General features: G+C 45.5%; 1 protein-coding gene across 2 annotated transcripts in view; it reads right to left on the reverse strand.

Moving 5' to 3' along the window:
- The window catches only part of LOC144503915 (ras-associated and pleckstrin homology domains-containing protein 1-like), a 214,478-nt gene extending 199,653 nt beyond the window's left edge, over positions 1-14,825 (reverse strand). Inside the window, exon 1 of one of the 2 annotated variants that reach the window (XM_078228987.1) lies at positions 14,734-14,825. The gene's annotated coding sequence lies outside the window, so the exon portion shown is untranslated. Of the gene's footprint in view, positions 1-10,196; positions 10,282-14,733 lie in introns of those variants that run through there. The other variant, XM_078228988.1, reaches the window with a different exon arrangement.
- Positions 14,826-19,436: the final 4,611 nt, after the last annotated feature.

Below are 19,436 nucleotides of genomic sequence, written 5' to 3' on the forward strand. Positions count from 1 at the left end.
TCACATTCTCACCCTTGGAATTATTTACTCAAAAGGCATCTGCAATCCCAACTTGACCAAACAAACTCACGATCCAGGCACTTATTATGAAAACCTGTAACTTTACAGAATAAATACTAAAGGGAACAAAAGAAACGCACTGAAACAGAGGTCAGTGAGAGCTCGTGGCACCAAAAATCATCTTAGTTTCATCTTTACTCCCACGAATACCAACACTTTCTACAATAGAAGCCTAGTTAAGATCACCTCCTGTACCTCTCGTAAGTGGATGCACAAGACTTGAGAGTATCAAGATGTTTTACTGAGATATCAAGATGTTTTGAGATATCACTGAGATACTGAGATATCAAGATGACTTGCTGTATATTCTGAGCATTTAATTGTTTCATTTCAGATCTGTAGTACTTTTGTTTTTCCCTATTTATGATTTTTGATGTTTTCAATTTGCTTTTCACTAAGTTTAAAGGATCAGAGACCTCTCTTTTCCCCAAGCTCAATCCCCCTTCGTGGCAAGGTATCTCCACGATGTATTGTTCCCTCCAACTGTGCAGGTGCGTGGCAGGAATTCAGAATGTACTGCACAGTGCGAATAGGCCACGTACAAAGGAGAATTAGAGGAAGTGTTGATAGGGCAGGGAAACGAGTCCAGCCCAGGCCCCATCATATTTGCTGTGTCTCAGCAGTACTTAAGAACTTGCTGCAACAGTTCTGCTGCTCCAACTTGTCCAAGTATTTCTTGGCACAGCTACTATTACAACAGGGCGAGATTACAAAAAGGTTACAGACAGTTTTCATTCAAACATTTGGGCCAAGACAAAAAAAAATGGAGATCACAATTAGACACTAATACATTCTATTTAAAAAGACTGCGAGTAAAGATCGCAGACAATTAAATATTCAGCATACAAAATACTGTCCCCTTTCATGACTGGTTCATAATATATAAATCATCAAAATAAAAAGCAATGAAATTTATTCTTCACTTATCAAATTACAAGTAAATATGGATATGAAGTGCTCAGACACATACTATTTGCCCTCGAGAAGAAAACAATTAAATAAGAAACCAATTAACACTCCCTTGGTGGCTTGCCAGGTAAATGCATTGTGCATATGGAACGAAGGCAAATAAAGGTAGGTCAGTGTTCAACCTGCTTTCTACTGAATCAACAATATAGAGGAACATGATAATAATACAACTTGCTTCACACTCCCCAGATTGCTAAGGAAAGGGAAAAATATCAACCCCCAATGGTCATCCGCTTCACTGCAAGACAAACGTGGGCAGATACCAGGTGAGAATAAGATCAGGTCTAAGTGCAATGCTCACCAAGACCAAGTAACCTAAAAGTAAAGTTTATTTATTTGTCACAAGTAAGGCTTACATTAACACTGCAATTAAGTTACTGCGAAATTCCCCTAGTCGCCACAGTCCGGCACCTGTTCGGGTCAATGCACCTAACCAGCATATCTTTCAGTCTGTGGGAGGAAACCAGAGCACCTGGAGGAAACCCACGCAGACATGGGAAGAATGTGCAAACTCCACGCAGACAGTGACCGAAGCCGGGAATCGAACCCGGATCCCTGGCGCTGTGAAGCAGCAGTGTTAACCACTGTGCTACCGTGCCTGCTGACACGTCCTGTCTAGGCACACGAGTGAGAAGTCTTGTTCTTTACAGATTACAGGACATTTTAGCCGCGATTCTCCAGAATAAAAACTAAATGCTGCCACTAGCGGGAAAATCAGAGTGTTTCCTGCTGGCAAGGGTTGCCAGGTGCAATTCAACCACCTTTGCTGGGGAAGAAATCCCCAACGGGGAACATGGTGGCCAGCCCGGTTTCATCGAGATCGGGGTGCCATCTTTAAAGGCCACCTGACCTCAGAGTTATGTGACAGGCCACCCTCCCTCCCAGGGAAATGGCAACTCATCCCGCAGACCAAGAAAGCAATCCAAAATCTTCACCACTGATGAGCAACCTCACCCCACCACTAAATGTATAGGTCACCCCACCCCCCACTCCCAAAACCCACACAGTCATAAGGGTGGCCCCACCACTCCCCCCACTCACTCAGAGACATTAACTCCAACACTCCCCTCCCCCACAAGATAGGCATCCCGATATGGAGTCACCGAACAGCCTGTCCCTTCACCCTATCAAGCCCCATCGCTTCAGGCCCTGCCCCTTGGCAGTGCCAGGGTGGCGGGGGGTACCACCAGGGTGGCAGGGGAGTGGCACCAGGCTCTTCTACGGCTGGAAGCAACCTCCAGTGCAGACATGCTATTCCAGCATGAGAAGTTGAACAAAACCCACTATGAAAGAAATGTCAGCCAAGGTCTTCAGAACAAAGAACAAGCCTGTTTCAATAAAGCTGTGGTTAGGAATGAGGAAGCACTTCAGATTTAATCAACTGTGAAGGGAAACAAAAACAGAGCTACAGCCTGCTGTGAAATAGCCTGGACCTGTCAATCAGGATGCTAGTAAAAGGCACTGAAGTGTGAAATTAAACATAAACAAAGCACTTCAAAGCATTAAGCTTCACAGAATGGCGGGAGGCTGGAACATCTGGCGTCAAACCCAGTAATTAGACTAAAATGAATATTCATCAGGGGCTCACCCACTCTGGGCAAGAACCTGATTGGTGCCAGTGGAGCAGGCTGGGAGACTTGCAACGGGTTTGACCAGTGAGAATCCCATTTTTGCCCTCACACCCGATTGAAAGAGCCATTGGGAATCCCATCTGCAGAGGCAGCAGCCCCAGAGAATCACCCCCTTTGTGTTTACATTGTAAAGTGGCTGCCTTACTTTGGCCGCAGAGCTACAGATATAGAATGGCAATCTTACACACCATGTGTTCAGAAAAACTGTCTTTACTTACCAGGATAGGGACCGCGATCGGATTTCCCCCAAAACTTAATTTTCATTGCAAAACAGTTCCTTGGCCTCCTCTCCCTCCGGGACACACTAGTGGATGGCCTCCTGCTTGACATCTACACAATTACTTACACTTAAACTGCAATTAGTGAATCTGACAATACTGTTTCTGATTTGAGGAGAAAACTCAAGGACCTATTTTTTGCAACCACAAGATATGATGAGACGTCCTTGCCTGTGTTTGGGTTCCTTTTAGCTTGACCAGCTCCTCCACTAGCCTAATAATCTGGTCTGTATGCTGGGTTAAACAATACCAAGCATACAGACAAATTCAGTTTTCAAGAGCCATGGATGGGTTTGTTCCCCCACCCCCTAGTTTAGCCCTAGAGTACACAGAGAGGCCATTGTGATAATCCACCTAACCAATATCCTGAACTGATATCAGCTAACTCAGCAAAAGATGAGAATTAACCTATATCACACTGTACCACAATGGAAACCGATATTTAGTCATAAGGGAGCGAAACAATTGACCAAAGAGAGTTAAGAAATCCGGAAAACATAAAAACAAGCTCATGGCTCTTTGCCAAAAATGTAACTTCAGGCTCTGCCCTTAAGATTAAGATAAGAATAAACACTGCACTCAAACATGCAGTATTGCACAAAAGCTCCAACATTAAACGGCACGAGATAACTGTACAATTAGTTAGTCACAACAGCTCCTCAAATTCTGCTAAAAGAGCTCCTTATGGTTCAATTTAGATTTAAGCACAATTTATAGGAAAAGCAGTAGTTGAGGCAGCTTAGTTTGAAGTCATTCAGGACTCTGAACCCAATGAGATAATAATCCCTTCCCAACATAAAGTCTGGACTTCGACCTGCTTTATATAGCAACTTTAACATTGTAATATGTCCCAAGGTGTTTCACAGGAACATAATCAAAACCTTGCTTGAAGAGGTAGCTATTAATGAACGTGTCAGTGAGATGAGAAAGGTAGAGAGGAGGAGAGGTTTAGGGAGGTTCATAGTTTAGGGCCCAGACAGCTGCGGGCATAGCCACTAATGTGTTAGAGATAGGAGGAAAAAAAATGAGCAAAAGGCCAGAATTGGAGGAGCACAGATATTTCAGAGTCTTCTAAGACCAGAGGAAGTTGGAGAGATCAGGAGGATTCAAGGTACTGAAGAATTTGAAACCAGGATAAGGATTTTAAAATTTGGTAATATGCAACATCACTCCAAGTGCAGGAATAATGATCAGGGGGAATTTGATGCATGGGTCAGCCTGGGTTAGATGGTAGTATTCTCGAACTAGTTGCAGGCTCCAGACCAGAGTTAGTGTCAATCTGAGAACTAGTACAATACAGAGGGGGAGGACACCATCTTTCAGATGAGGTGTAAACCAAGTTTCAGGCTGCAGGGTAAGCATTAAAGATTCAAGGCACTACTTGAAGAACAGGAAGCTCTACAAGGTCTCGGCCAACATCTCTCCTTGAGTTATTACCACATTAAAACAGACCAACTGGTCATTCACCCCTTTGCTGTTTGAGAGAAGTTGCTTGGTAGAATAACTGCTGGATTCGTCTGTAAAGCAATCACTCTGCTCCAGAAAATGAATTGTGAAGCTCTGAGTTTTTGAGATGAAAGGCTTTGTATAAATGCAAGTCTTAATATAGGGTGGTGGGTGATAATTTGCCATCTTTTTTTCTGAAACCTAAAGTATTTCAATACCCAAATTCATTAGCAGATAATCAATTCAACCATGTAATGAATAAAAACCACAGGATTCTGCAATGCGGTTGATTAAAAATCAGGATTATAAAACCATGCACAAATCTTCAAACTCAATTTGGTGGTTTAATATTATCTCTAACTTTCAGTAGCTCAAACCAATTGTTTAACTATGTAAATAACATTCAAGTGAACAGCTCATACCCAACTTCTATAGGCAGATGCTTCACACCAGAGAGCAAGATAGACACCAAGTGTTGGGATAATGAGGGGCGTGCGGCACGGTGGCACAGTGGTTAGCATTGCTGCCTCACAGTGCCAGGGACCCAGGTTCAATTCTGGCCTTGGGTGACTGCCCATCTGGTGTGTGTTCATTCTCTCTATGCCTGCGTGAGTTTCCTCCGGGTGCTCTGGTTTCCTCCCACAGTCCAAAGATGTGCAGGTTAGGTGGATTGACCATGCTAAATTGCCCCATAGTGTCCAAAGATGCGTAGGTGAAGTGGATTAACCGTGGTAAATGCACGGGGTTACGGGGATGGGCCTGGGTAAGATGCTCTTCCAAAGAGTCGGAGCAGAGTTGATGGGCCAAATGGCCTCCTTCTGCACTGGAGAGATTCTATGATACTATGAGCTGGTTAGTAAATGAGCCACAAAAGCCAGGAAGGCAGGTCAGATCCTCCCACAGAAACAGTAGAAGCACTAGAACCAGCCTCAACCCATTTGGAGTTCATGGTGGCACAGTGGTTAGCACTGCTGCCTCAGCACCTGGGACCAGGATTCAATTCCCCACTTGGGTCACTGTCTGTGTGGAGTTTGCACGTTCTCCCTGTGTCTGCGTGGGTTTCCTCCGGTTTCCTCCCACATTCCAAAGATGTGCAGGTTAGGTGAACCAGCCATGCTAAAATTCTCCCTCAGTGTACCCAAACAGGCGCCAGAGTGCGACGACTTTGGGATTTTCACAGTACCTTCATCACAGTGTGAATGTAAGCCTGCTTGTGACTAATAAATAAACTTCAACTTTGAAAACTGGCTTTTCAATTCCTGACAACTATCCAGTGATGCCCTGTAAAAAACATAAAAAGGACATCTAACCAAGACAGAAGCAGCTCATCTAATGATGCACCCCATGATTCATTAACCAGCCAATCTCACTGTTTAAACTGACCATTACTGGAATTCCCTTCAGTGGATTTCATTACCTGTACCCATTCTATGAGCCATCCTGCAGATCCACACAAAGATTTAACAATCACCCTTACAGTAAAATATGCGTTTAGCGCGAGTCTCGCGCTAAACTGCCCAAAACACTTCTAGATATTGGATGTTAAACAGAGAGGATCTAAGGCTAAAATAAATATATTTACTTACAGCTAAATAGAATTGTGAAGCATAAAATTCAGCAAACACTAGACCATAAACAGAGCAAGCAAAGTTCATATGAGATAAATTACCCTTTCTTAGGCCTCCTTCTGCATTCTAAAGAGGCAAACTCAGTAGGTTTCACTTTTCTGTCCTACACTCAGCATTGGTGAATCAGCAAGCGTTATCACTAATGCTTCACGCAGAGGTACAAATGGAGTCATGGTCTCAACACATAACAGGATTCCAAATGAATGGCTCAACTAAAGCCGACTGCAGTTTAAGTAGTGTACTTAGTTCTAGTCAATTAGTGATTTTCAGACAAATTTATTGCATTCAAATGAACAATACACAAAAATACAAACTATACTCTGCAAGCTTGGAATTCAACAAGATGCAAAGCCAATCACAGCTCCAAACAAATTTGCTGAAACTATGCACACAATAAGTAGGTACAATCAATGATATAAGCCACTTGGAACTTTTGATCTAACAGACATGATTTGTTTTTTAATTAAATACAGAGCAAAGCAACTAACAATGCATGATCTTGCATACATAATAAGCCTCATAGGAAGGTACTGGAGAGCTAGCAGCACGCCCATGACATGGTACCCCACCGAGCACAGTAAAGGAGTGGTAGAAAACTATGGAGAGGGTAGGAAGAAGGATAATGCATTATAAACAGGTTGCATTTGATGAAGCTGCAAAACACTCATTACAAGAAATAAACAAACTCCCCTGACAAAATACTGACATTTAGTTTCTAAATTTAATTTCCTGTGGATCTTCAGGATGGAAAACAGTCACCTCAATCCACAGCACACTCAAGTATCCTCAGCGCACTTTATTTTTATACACTACCTGTTCTGTGCAGTATCAAGCAAACTAAGGCAGCATTAGGCTCATTCATGATGCATTCTATGGTTTAGCAGACTGCCTATATACACCAACTAGGTTCATAAATGAATGTCACTTGCTTTGCCTTAACCCAGCAGTCTGGATGAGAGGCATGCTCACGTCTGAAGCCCTTGATGACCTCACCCCGTCCTACCTCTAACCTCCAACAACTTTAAACACATCGCCTAACTTTTAGTTCCATCACATCCACCCTCTTGCGCATGCCTCCATTTGGCTATCTTGTCTCAGCACCCAAGGGAATTCCCTTATCACTCAATCTCCATCAGTTCTTTTAAGACCGACACTTGCAACTCAAATCTTTGGCCGAGGCTTTGGTTACTCTCCTCCTTTATCATTTAAAAATGCTAGGTTAGTGATAACTGTGCCTTCGGGAGGAGTAGGGGGAAAAAACAGCTTGAAAAGTAAAGTAAAAGTTCAGATGTTCCACCATCTACAAGGTACGAGTCAGGAACATGAAGGAATATTCTCCGCAGCTCCAACAGACACTTAAGAAGCTCAATATCATCCAGGATAATGCAGCCCACTTCAGCATTACCCGATCTTGAACATTCACTCCCTCCACCACCAGTGCACTGTGCCAGCAGTGCATACCATCCACAAGGTGCATAGCGGCAACTTGCTAATGCTCCTTCAACAGTGCTTTCCAAACCTAGAAGGACAAGGGCAGAAGATGCCTGGGAACACCACCACCTGCAAGTTCCCATCCAAGTCATACACCATCCTGACTTGGAAATATATCCTCCACTGTCACTGAATCAGCATCCTGGAGCTCCCTGAAACAGCACTGTGGGTGTATCTATACCACGTGGACTTCAGCAGTTCAAGAAGGCAGTTCCCTACAACTTTCTCAAGTGCAGTTTGGGGTGGGCAATAAATGCTGACCACATCCCCTGAATTAGTAAATTTTTTTTAATGATCAAAATATAATATTTAGCATGGCATTTTTTAATGCTTTGGAAGACTTCAATGGTTCCACTTCGCAGCAACTCAGGTATTACAGTATAACTCCAAAGTCGAGGACTGACCAAACTCCAGTCGACTCGTGAAAAAGTAGCTTCATATTTGGAAGAAACTCCTGCACCGTATCAAAACTAACTTGAAAATTGTTTAGATTTGGCCGCACTTTAAAACAAAGTTGGAGTTAAAGTATAACTGTTTTAAAAAGTGCAAAGGCTGAACAGTTTAATTTCTGAAAGAGAAGCTCCCTGCACTGGAAAATTGCAGTTGGTTCTGGTCAGTTGAAAGGAATGACTGGTTGCCAGGTTCAGATTATAAACGCATCATAAAGTACTCAATCGCACCCAACTGCAAGCAATTGAGTGGGGTCCCGGGAAGGGTCACTGGTGGTATAATATAGCACAATGTTGAAGACTCCAACCCAGAAACACATAAATAGAGCTTGTAAAAATTACTTTACTAGAATAAACTTGACACCAAATCCACCAAATGCAAAGTGCCAGGTGAACAACAGCATGGATCCAGGTTATTCTCGGTCTAATGATCTTTTGCCAAATATGCCATCTTTGTTCTTGCTTTGTCCTGCAAGTGCAGGGAAAACAATAAAAAAAAACTTGCTCTGCAATTAATTCAATGGCTGTCCACTGGGCCTACAGAGGGCAGAAGCAGTTTTAAAATCTAGAACAAGAGAACACATGTCACACTCTCCCAAAACCAGAGAGAAAGAAGCAAAGGCACCCAAAAAAAAACACTTGGAACTACTGGCCCAAGTACAAGCAACTCTCAAGTACAACCCAGCTCCCAACATTCCTTTTGATTTACACTTCATTATTTTGGTTACTTTTTATAATTCAACTATGGGACACGGGCGTCGCTGGCTGGCCAGCATTTATTGCCCATCCCTAATTGCTCTTGAGAAGGTGGTGTTGAGCCGCATTCATGAAGCATCGATACAACTGAATGGCATGCTAGGCCATGTAAGAAGTCTCACAACACCAGGTTAAAGTCCAACAGGTTTATTTGGTAGCAAATAAGATTTGCTACCAAATAAACCTGTTGGACTTTAACCTGGTGTTGTGAGACTTCTTACTGTGCTTACTCCAGTCCAACGTCGGCATCTCCACATCATGCTAGGCCATTTCAGAGGACAGTTGAGAGTGGATCTGGAGTCACATGTAGGCCAGACCAGGTAAGGACGGAAGATTTTCTTCCCTGAAGGACATTAGTGAACCAGATGGGTTTTTCTGACAATCGACAATGGTTTTATGGTCATCAGTAGATTCTTGGTTCTAAATTTTTATTTTAATTCAAATTCCACCATCTGCCGTGGTGGGATTCGAACCCGGGTCCCCAGAACATTAGCTGAGTGTCTGGATTAATAGTCTAGTGATAATACCACTAGGCCATCGCCGGCCCACTTGAAATGACTGAACTGGATGTCCTATTATTATAATGAAAAGCATGGATACAGAAGTAGATCCACATAGAATAACACTTTATTACAGTCCGAGCCAAAAAATAAGTAAAAGTTGAGGCACCAAGCTCCAATTTTAAATCCTGAAGGGCGGGAAAACTAAAGAATATATGGGTTTCCATTTTCCAGATCCTGCAAAGAATGGGTTAGATTAAGAGATAATTTCAACAGATAATGTCATCTTAACCTCAACATTCCACAAGCTAGAATATTTAGGGCTTAGAAAAAGAACTACAAGGTTCTAGTTCAGCGATTAAAGGTAGTTTTTCATCTTTCTCAAACAAATGTGAACCGATTTCAGGTGTACTTTCAATATTTTAATCACACCTCTTGCCACCACCCTATCTGTAAAACTCCTCTTGCACTATATTGTGGTGGTTTGGCAGAGAGAGAGAAATGGAACAGATAAGTGTCACTATTACAACTTGCATCTACACAGCGCCTTTCTCTTAGTTAAACACCCCCCCTCCCCCCCCCCCCAAGGCACTTCACAGGGGCATAATCAGGCCAAGCACTCGTGCACCAGGCTTATTAAAGGCACTTGTGCATAATGATACTGTAGCTAATGGCAAACATCTGGTTCTCGAGCCATGGAGTGCACTTAGAAATATATACTGTCCAACTGACTGTTCCGGCAGCAGAGGTCCACTCTTTCAAACATTTTATCAATTGCCATCAGCGCTACTTCTGTCCAACATCTGAAGGAGAAATAAGCTGGGCGGGGGAGGGAGGAGGGGTTCACAGCACTCGGATGCTCGCCTAATGCTGCTTTTCTGATATCACCGTAGCAGCCCCTTTGAGAGTACTGTCATCAATACATTACAGAAAAAAATACACTAATGTTCGGTCCAATATCACAAGGCCTAAAAGCAATAGTACTTACGAGCACTTGGATGCTGGATCTCCTGCATACAATATAGAAACAGATGGGCAGTCAATTGAGAGGAGTGTTATCTGGTCACTGGGTGCTCCCCACACCCAGTTATCAGTGCAGTTGACCTGACAAGGATTAGGAACGGTGAGCAATGATAGTCCGCAAAGCTTGACGAGAAAGCAACGGGAAGACACAAATTCAAGATCAACAGCTGAAAATAATTGCCCCAAACAAGTTTGAAAAGTCAAAATCTCTAAATTACTCGGAGCAGGGGCGGCTGCAGAGCTGCAGTGGATACAAGGTCTGGAAATTTCACAAGCTCACTTTACACCCTCCTAAAATCTCCGTGACAGTGCTAAACAACTTCTCAGTACCATTTCAAAGCAATGCACCTTTCTGAATGCTGCAGGGGAGTGGCTACAGAACGTCTGCTTGGCTGGTCGACCAGTGATTCTTAAAGGGGAACTGCCAAAGAATACAGATCTTATGGCCAGAAACCCAACAGGAAATGCCTCGTTGGTCTGTCCACTCATATATAACCGGCTACCTTACACAATGTCAGTAAATCTGCCCTACATCTTTTAGAAAATTGCTATTCACCATTCTTGACATAGTTCCGTGACCCAATTACATTCCAAAACAGAGTGACACCCGCTGTACATTTTGAAATGATCTGTCACCCACCCCTCCATTCCCTCTGTGCTTTGACAAAACAATACTCTGGAAATATCACCCTGCAAGATCTCAACTGCTACCAGCCCCCCCCTCCAAATTGTGTTTAGAAATGAAGATAAAAGCAATTCAGCTCTTTGTGTCACAACCAGACCAGGATAAATTAATTAGCATTGCACAAATGAGCATCATTAACCTCATTAGGCATCGAGCTGCTTTGGCACCCGTCTCAAATCTTACTGTCTCTGCAGTGCCCAATTATAGGACCCATTTAGCAAAGCCGGAGCCCGTTCTGTACAGCACAACATTTAGGGTCTGCCTTGGGATGTGCGGCACTGAAATAACAGTGTCCAGCCACACTGTTCCTGAATTAGGTGGCTTCACTATTTGTAACCTCTGTAACACAGAGTACTCTACACTGACAGTACTGTAAATAACAAAGTTATTCTGGTACCAAGAGCATGCTTCGACAGCAAGCACCCGAGCAATACAGGCCAGCAACTTCTCAGTTTTGATCCCCGATTTCAACTGCATTAGTTGATGGTAGGGCAGAGCAGTGGCACAGGTTCAGTAATGCATCTCAATACCACTGCACTGAAAAAAAGGTAACGGGAAATAGAAAAATAGATCCTCCCGATCATTGTCCAGGGGCATCACTAGGACATTGGGCAAGGAAGCAATCACCCTGTGATACCCTCATTCCTCCCTGATCTTCAAACATCCCATTGACACTCACCATCCATAGAAACACAGACACAGCAACATAGAAAACAGGAGAAGTAGGCCATTTGGCCCTTCGAGCCTGCTCCACCATTCAATAGGACAATGGCTGATTCTCTATTTCAAACACATTTCCATGCTCCCCCCAACACCCCTTGACACCTTTAGAGTCTAGAAATCTATTTCCTTCTTAAATATATATTCCGTGACTTGGCCTCCGCTGCCTTCTGTGCTGGAGAATTCCACAGGTTCACCAGCCACTGAATGAAGAGGTTTCTCATCGTCTCAGTCCTACAATGGCCTACCCCGTATCCTGAGACTGTGACACCTTGTTCTAGACCGCGCCCCGCCCCCCCCCACCCCCACCCCCCACCCCCCACCCCCACCCCCCACCCCCACCCCCCACCCCCACCCCCCACCCCCACCCCCCACCCCCCACCCCCACCCCCCACCCCCACCCCCCACCCCACCAGCAAGAGGAAACAACATTCCTACATCCAGTCTGTTCAGCCCTGTCAGAATTATATACATTTCAATTAGATCCCCTCTCATTCTTCCAAATTCCAGTGAATACAGGCCACATACGACAATACTGCCACTCCTGACATCAGTCTGGTAAACCTTCGCTGCACTCCCTCTACGGCAAATATAATCTTTCTTAGATAAGGAAACTAAAATTGCACACAATACTTCAGGTGTGGTCTCACCAAGGCTCTGTACAGCTGTAGTAAGACATCCTTACTCCTGTACTCAAGCCCTTTTGCAATGAAGGCCAATGTACCATTTGCTCATGCATAGCATCATACATAGTGAATGATCATTCGGGCAGATACCTAAAGAATAACCAAAACCCAGAATGGGCCATTCTCCAGTACCAGTCAGCCATTTCAAGAGCAGGAAGGTCAAAAGTTGGAGGGTAATTAAAAGAAAAACAAATAGGAATACATGCAATTTGTAGAATGCTGTCAGCAATGCCCATTCTTAAGCACAGTATCAGTTACAGTGCAGAAGGAGGCCATTTGGCCCATTGAGTCCATATGGACTCCCTAGGGAGCAATCCAAACTAGCAACAACCTGTCCTTCTGTGAAATACAGGAAAGAACTCTCTCAAATACACAACTGCATCGTACTGACTGAATCTATTCAAAGAAAAATCACGCTTTGCGGTTAGCGAAGGGAAAGTTATCTCTAAACCGCAAACCTCATCCGCTTATACCAAAATGAGCAAAGAGGAAGAATCACAGGAAATATACTATAAAAGCTTGTGGCAAACTAGATACAACCAGGTGGAAACTCCTGAACGAATACAAATCCCAATCCGGTCAACTTCTACTCCTGCATATCGGATTGAGAGCATCCTTAAATAGCATACTGTTAAAAATAGTACAGAATTAATTTAATTACCCTTTTCCCAAATAGTACAAACACAACATAAACTGGGATCAGCTGTGATAATACGCTGGGCGGTGGGGGAAGGAAGAGGGTAATTAATTTCTGATCAATATCCAATGACCCCTGCTGGGAAATACCTGTAGTTATCTGATGGGAAGAGATTGTAATCTCCCTGTCCCAACAGCCTGTGGATACTACGGTTAGTCATGGAACCCAAAACCCACTGTATGAGTCTGCAACTTCAAGTGAAGGAGAATAAGCAGGGATTTTTTAAAAAGTGCTTCCAATTGTGTCCTGAGTATTAAAGCCATTTCCTACATTAGAACCACAAATTGTCTATTAAATATGTGAAAAGTCAAGCTCAGAACCCGAAGGACTAAAGGATAAAAGTTCCACTACTTTGAATGTGAAGAACATTGGCGCACTAACATCACAGCAACCAATCCTTCTGCCAAACAGGAAAACAAGCCCAAAAAAGACTTGGATCAAACGCTGTCAGGGTTGCGCCTTTGCCCGACAGTTACATAGAGGTTTTTTTTGCATTTAGACCCAGATGTTGAATTTGATTCACATTGCTTTGGATGTGCTACAGATGTGAGGCAGTCACAGCCAGTAGATTTGTGATTTGCAAATTTCTACCCGAGACCTGTCACTTCCAGAACAGATCACAACCCACGCCCTATGTCCTTTCCAAACCAGAGTCACTTCCAACAATCACAACTGTGCACAAGCGCTATCACGGATTCAAGGAGACTCTCCCTCAGTGGCTCAAGCGGCTCTGCACCAGCATCCAGAAAGAGTGTGCCTCAGTGGTCACACTGGGAGATTCAAGGTTTAGGAGGTACCCAGGGAAGGAGGATGGGGGATCCGGGGAAGGGAGGGACCCAGGGAAAAGGCAACTCAGTCTGCATGAAGGGAACAACGGAAAGGAGCCCCCATGATGAGAGGTGACAGTGGGAGGGGGATCCAGATGGAACTAGGGTGATCCAGTAAGGGAAGGGAGAGCCAACAGAGGGATTAAATGGGGGAGGTCCAAAGGGGATCAACTGGAAGGGTGATCCAGTGGAGACTTTGCAAGATCCACTGGGATGGAACCTAGGGAGGTCCAGTGAAGGAAGGGAGACCCAGTGGGCATCAAAGTGATGGATTCAATGGAAACTGTGCAAGGTCTAGTGGGATGGAATCTAGGGAGAGCCGATGAGATCGAGGAAGACCCAGCTGGACTGGAGGGTCAATTAGGTGGATCCGGATTGGATGGGGATTCAGTGGGGACTATACAGGATCCAATGGAACAAAATCCAGAAGGATCCAGAGGGGGAAGATCCAAGATGGGAAAGGAAACCCAATGGGGGAGATCAATTAGAGGGATCCAGATTGGATTGGGGATCTAGTAGAGACTGTGCAAGATCCAATGAGGGGAGGGAGATCCAGTGAGGGGGAGGTCACTCAGAGGGATCCAGGTTGGTGGGGATCCAGTGGCGCCTGGGGCGGGTGTTCCAGTCAGGGTGAGTTCCAGTGAAGGGAGGGAGATCCAGTCAAGGAGAGATCCAGTGAAGGGAGGGAGATCCAGTCAAGGAGGAATCCAGTGAAGGGAGGGAGATCCAGTCAAGGAGGAATCCAGTGAAGGGAGGGAGATCCAGTCAAGGAGAGATTCAGTGAGAGAAGGGAGATCCAGTCAGAGTCAGATCCAGTGAGGGAGCGCCAATGGGGGGTGAATGAGGGATGAGGCTGTGGTGAAGCGGCCCGGGGGGTTCCCACTCACCGTGCGGGCGGTGTCTGTGTCCCGGGGCGGTGTCTGTGTCCCCGGCCGGCGCGGTCTCTGTCTCTCTGGCCCCGCGCTGCCGCTCGCTCCCTCGCTCTGATCCGGGTCCCGCCGCTCGCGCTCCGGCCGCGGACTGAGGGGCGGGGCCAGCTCAGCCACTTCCGGTCCCGCCCCTCCTCCCCCCGCGCGCCGCCCGGACACGCCCCCTCCCCTCTCCCTTAAAGCGGCCACGTCGCCGTGGCCAGCCCGGTGGGGCCCACTCAGCTCCTGCTGCTTCTTGTGAAACAGGTGGTCGCCATTCCGTGGCATTTTGGAAGCCACTTGGACGCTTCTTCAGAAAGAGACAGGTCTTTTTTTCGATTTTGATGACAGCAAGGGAGAAAGTGAGAATATGGCATTGAGATAGAGTGGGCTCGAAGGGCCGAGTGGCCCAATCCTGCTCCTAGTTTCTTTGTCAGGTTTATCCACGAAGATGAGAAATTTTTACATTGAAATATTTGCATGCTGGGTGTCAACCTTGTAAAGAATCATAGAATCCCTACAGTACAGAAGGAAGCCATTCGGCCCATCAAGCCTACGCTGACAACAGTCCCACCTCACATATTTACCCTGCTAATCCTCCTGATATTAAGGGGCAATTTAGCCTGGCCAATCCATCTAAGGTGCACATCTTTGGAGAGTGGGAGGAAACCGGAGCCCCCGGAGGAAACCCCCGCAGACACGGGGAGAACGTGCAAACTCCACACAGACAGTGACCCAAGGCCGGAATCGAACCCGAGTCCCTGGCACTGTGAGGCAGCGGTGCTAACCACTGTGCCGCCATGCCACCCATGCTGAACAGGTAAGTATGGAAACAAGCAAAGGAGGTCCCACTGTGAGAGAAAGAACAATCTCTTTATTGTTTAAAACAGCAAAGTTGGAAATACCACTCAATGTTGGAAAATGCCAGATTGAGAGAGGCAGATAGGAATATTAGCTTGTAATTGGCTGCTGCGACATACTGGTGAATCTCATATCCTCCATCTCCAGGACCACCAGGGCAAAATGTAGGCAGCCTGGGTGACTGCCTCCATCCAATGGAGGCCAGTGTGACCAAGCCCAGGAACAGATCACAAAAAGATTTCCTTTACTCAAATTTTGAGTGGCATGGTGGCACAGTGGTTAGCGCTGCTGTCTCACAGCTCCAGGGACCTGGGTTCAATTCCCGGCTTGGGTCACTGTCTGTGTGGAGTCTGCATGTTCTCCCTGTGTCTGCATGAGTTTCCTCCGGGTGCTCTGTTTTCCTCCCACTCTCCAAAGATGTGTGGGTTAGGTTGATTGGCCATGCTAAATTGACCCTTAGTGTCCCGGGATGTGTAGATTAGAGGGATTAGCAGGGTAAATGTGTGGGGATAGAGCCTGAGGTGGGATTATTGTTGGTACAGACCCGGTAGGGTTTCTATAAAGATCCCTCTAACCAACCCACCCCCCTCTCCCAGATGGTCAAAGGGCAACAACGTAGGATTAAACTCCAGGTTAATGATGAGGAACCCCTACAAATAAGAGAAGAGGGGCTCCAATATCTCTCTCACTAACTTGATTTGATTTATTATTGTCACATTTTTGGTGTACAGTGATTGGTATTGTTTCTTGCACCCTATACAGACAAAGCATACCATTCATAGTGAAGGAAAGGAGAGAGTGCAGAATGTAGTGTTTCAGTCATAGCTAGGGTGTAGAGAAAGATCAACTTAGTGCGAGGTAGGTCCATTCAAAAGTCTGACAGCAGCAGGGAAGAAGCTGTTCTTGAGTCGGTTGGTACGTAACCTCAGACTTTTGTATTTTTATCCCAACGGAAGAAGGTGGAAGAGAGAATGTCCGGGGTGCGTGGGGTCCTTAATTATGCTGGCTCCTTTGCCGAGGCAGCAGGAAGTGTAGACGGAGTCAATGGATGGGAGACTGGTTTGCGTGATGGATTGGGTTACATTCACGACCTTTTGTAGTTTCTTGCGGTCTTGGGCAGGGCAGGAGCCATTACCAAGCTGTGATACAACCAGAAAGAATACTTTCTATGGTGCATCTGTAAAAGTTGGTGAGAGTCGTAGCTGACATGCCAAATTTCCTTAGTCTTCTGAGAAAGTAGAGGCGTTGATGGGCTTTCTTAACTATAGCGTCAGCATAGGGGGACCAGGACAGGTTGTTGGTGATCTGAACACCTATAAACTTGAAGCTTTCGACCATTTCTTCTTTGTCCCCATTGACAGGGGCATGTTCTCCACCACGTTTCCTGAAGTCAATGACAATCTCCTTTGTTCGCTGGCTGCTTTTTCGAGGCAGCAGGAAATATAGCCAGTGTTAATGAATGAGAGGCTGGTTTGAGTGATGGAGTTACACTCTGTGTAACTACGAACACTCGTTCGCCCAGGCTGTCCAAATCACAGGTAGCCTGGGGATCTCTTGGACACCACTACTCCATCCAACACTCTCTACCCCGATGGGGCTGTGAATGTCCAATGTTTTCTGATCCAAATGATTTTAATAATTTACAGAAATAAGAACATCAACCTTGTGATTTGCCAGTGACATTGGTTTCTGTTGGTTCAATGATAATATTTAACAGTAAACTGCTGAAAGGTGTCTGCGTATCAGCTGGTCATGCATTAACCCAGGAAAGACGAGATTTGCTGTGCACTGTTCAAGTCCAAACAGGAACAAAGAGCAAGGATTCTGGGACATGTAATCAGGCGCACACTGGAAACTTAATGATTCAGCATCACAAAAATAGAAGTGAGGGAAAAACTATTTCTATTTCTAAAACTCACAGCGCCAGGGACCCAGGTTCAATTCCAGCCTCAGGTCACTGTCTGTGTGGAGTCTGCACGTTCTCCCCACGTCTGCGTGGATTTCCTCCGGGTGCTCCGGTTTCCTCCCACACTCCAAAGATGTGCGGGTTAGGCGGATTGGCAATGCTAAAAATTGCCCTTTAGTGTCAGGGGGCTAGCTAGGGTAAAGGGTATGGGGATAGGGGCTGGTGGGATTGTTGTCGATGCAGACTTGATGGGCCGAATGGCCTCCTTCTGCACTGTAGGGTTCCTATGATTCTATGAACTCGAATTCTACTGTGATCATTTGTTGTCCTAGAACATTTCATACAGTTCAATCGCAACAGTCCATGAAACCCTCTTCACTCTTTATTTCAACACGGTGGCACAGTGGTTAGCACTGCTGCCTCAAAGTGCCAGGGACCCAGGGTCAGTTCCCAGCTTGGGTCACTGTCTGTGTGGAGTTTGCACGTCCTCCCCGTGTCTGCATGGGTTTCCTCCGGGTGCTCCAGTTTCCTCCTACAGTCCAAAGATGTGCGGGTTAGGTGGATTGGTCATGCTCAGTTGTCCCTTAGTGTCCCAAGATGTCCAGTGTTAGAGGGATTAGTGGGGTTACGGGGATAAGCCTGGATAAGAGTCAGTGTCTGGGGATGAGGAGAATGTCAGTAATGTAATCAAAGCTGGTGTTTAGATGAAGTTAAAGTTTGTTTTGTGATTTGCTAATCCTCTCAATCGTCCAGGCACTTTCTCAAATCCTTTTAACAGTTTAGTGTCTCTCCCAACTATCGAATGGTTCATGGAATGGTACAGCACAGGGTGAGGCCATTCAGCCCATTGTAGCTGTGCTGACTCTTTGAAAGAACCATCCAATTCGTATCACAGTCCTGCTCTTCTGCCATAGCCCTTCCAATTTTCCCCTCCAAGAACTTATCCAATTCCCTTCTGGAGGTGACTATTGAACCTGTAGCCACCACTCTATCAGGTAGCCATTCAGTCTCTCTCCAAACTATACTTTTGCACTGAAGGCACGATGGCACAGTGGTTAGCGCTGCTGCCTCACAGCGCCAGGGACCCGGGTTTGATTCCCGGTTTGGGTCACTGTCTGTGTGGAGTTTGCACATTCTCCCCGTGTCTGCATGGGTTTCCTCCGGGTGCTCCGGCTTCCTCCCACAGTCCGAAAGACGTGCTGGTTAGGGTGCATTGGCCGTGCTAAATTCTCCCTCAGTGTACCCGAACAGGCACCGGAGTGTGGCGACTAGGGGATTTTCACAGTAACTTCATTGCAGTGTTAATGTAAGCCTACTTGTGACACTAATAAATAAATTTAAAACTATGCGCATGTTTTCCAATGGCATCGAACCATTTCCTCTATGAAACCTGGAGGTGGGTCATTGGAGCCAGGTTGTGAATCACAAATCTTTCCCTCCACAACCCACCCAATGTTGGGAGTTAAAAATCCCTTCCAATTAGTCTGAAATGCTTGTCGCTCTTCCAAGATCTCAGGGTTGGTCTCTGACTAATCAGCAACTCCATGGAGTCCCTATCAGTAAATCAGTGTGGAAATAGACCGGTGAAGCAGGATAAGCTCCTACCTAATCTCTTGCTCAATTCTCCCAAACCTCCAAGAAGCAGATTTCATCTAAAAATCAAAGGGATTCTTTCCCAGGAATCTGACAATCAGATGAATCACGTCCACACTCATGCAGATATCACGTGAAGCAGTTTCTTGGTTATTTGTTGAGTCATCTGTTCCAGACACCTGGCCACAACACAAACCATTCACAACACCCGGCCAGTTTGCCAACATTAGCATTTCATTGAGGTGACTGATAAACTAAACAAATTTGGCCTGTGTAGTTTCCAATCTGGCAGGACAGTCAGCCAGCTATCCTCTGAAAGTAA

The sequence above is a fragment of the Mustelus asterias genome, chromosome 14 (assembly GCF_964213995.1).
Source record: "Mustelus asterias chromosome 14, sMusAst1.hap1.1, whole genome shotgun sequence".
Taxonomy (NCBI): domain Eukaryota; kingdom Metazoa; phylum Chordata; class Chondrichthyes; order Carcharhiniformes; family Triakidae; genus Mustelus; species Mustelus asterias.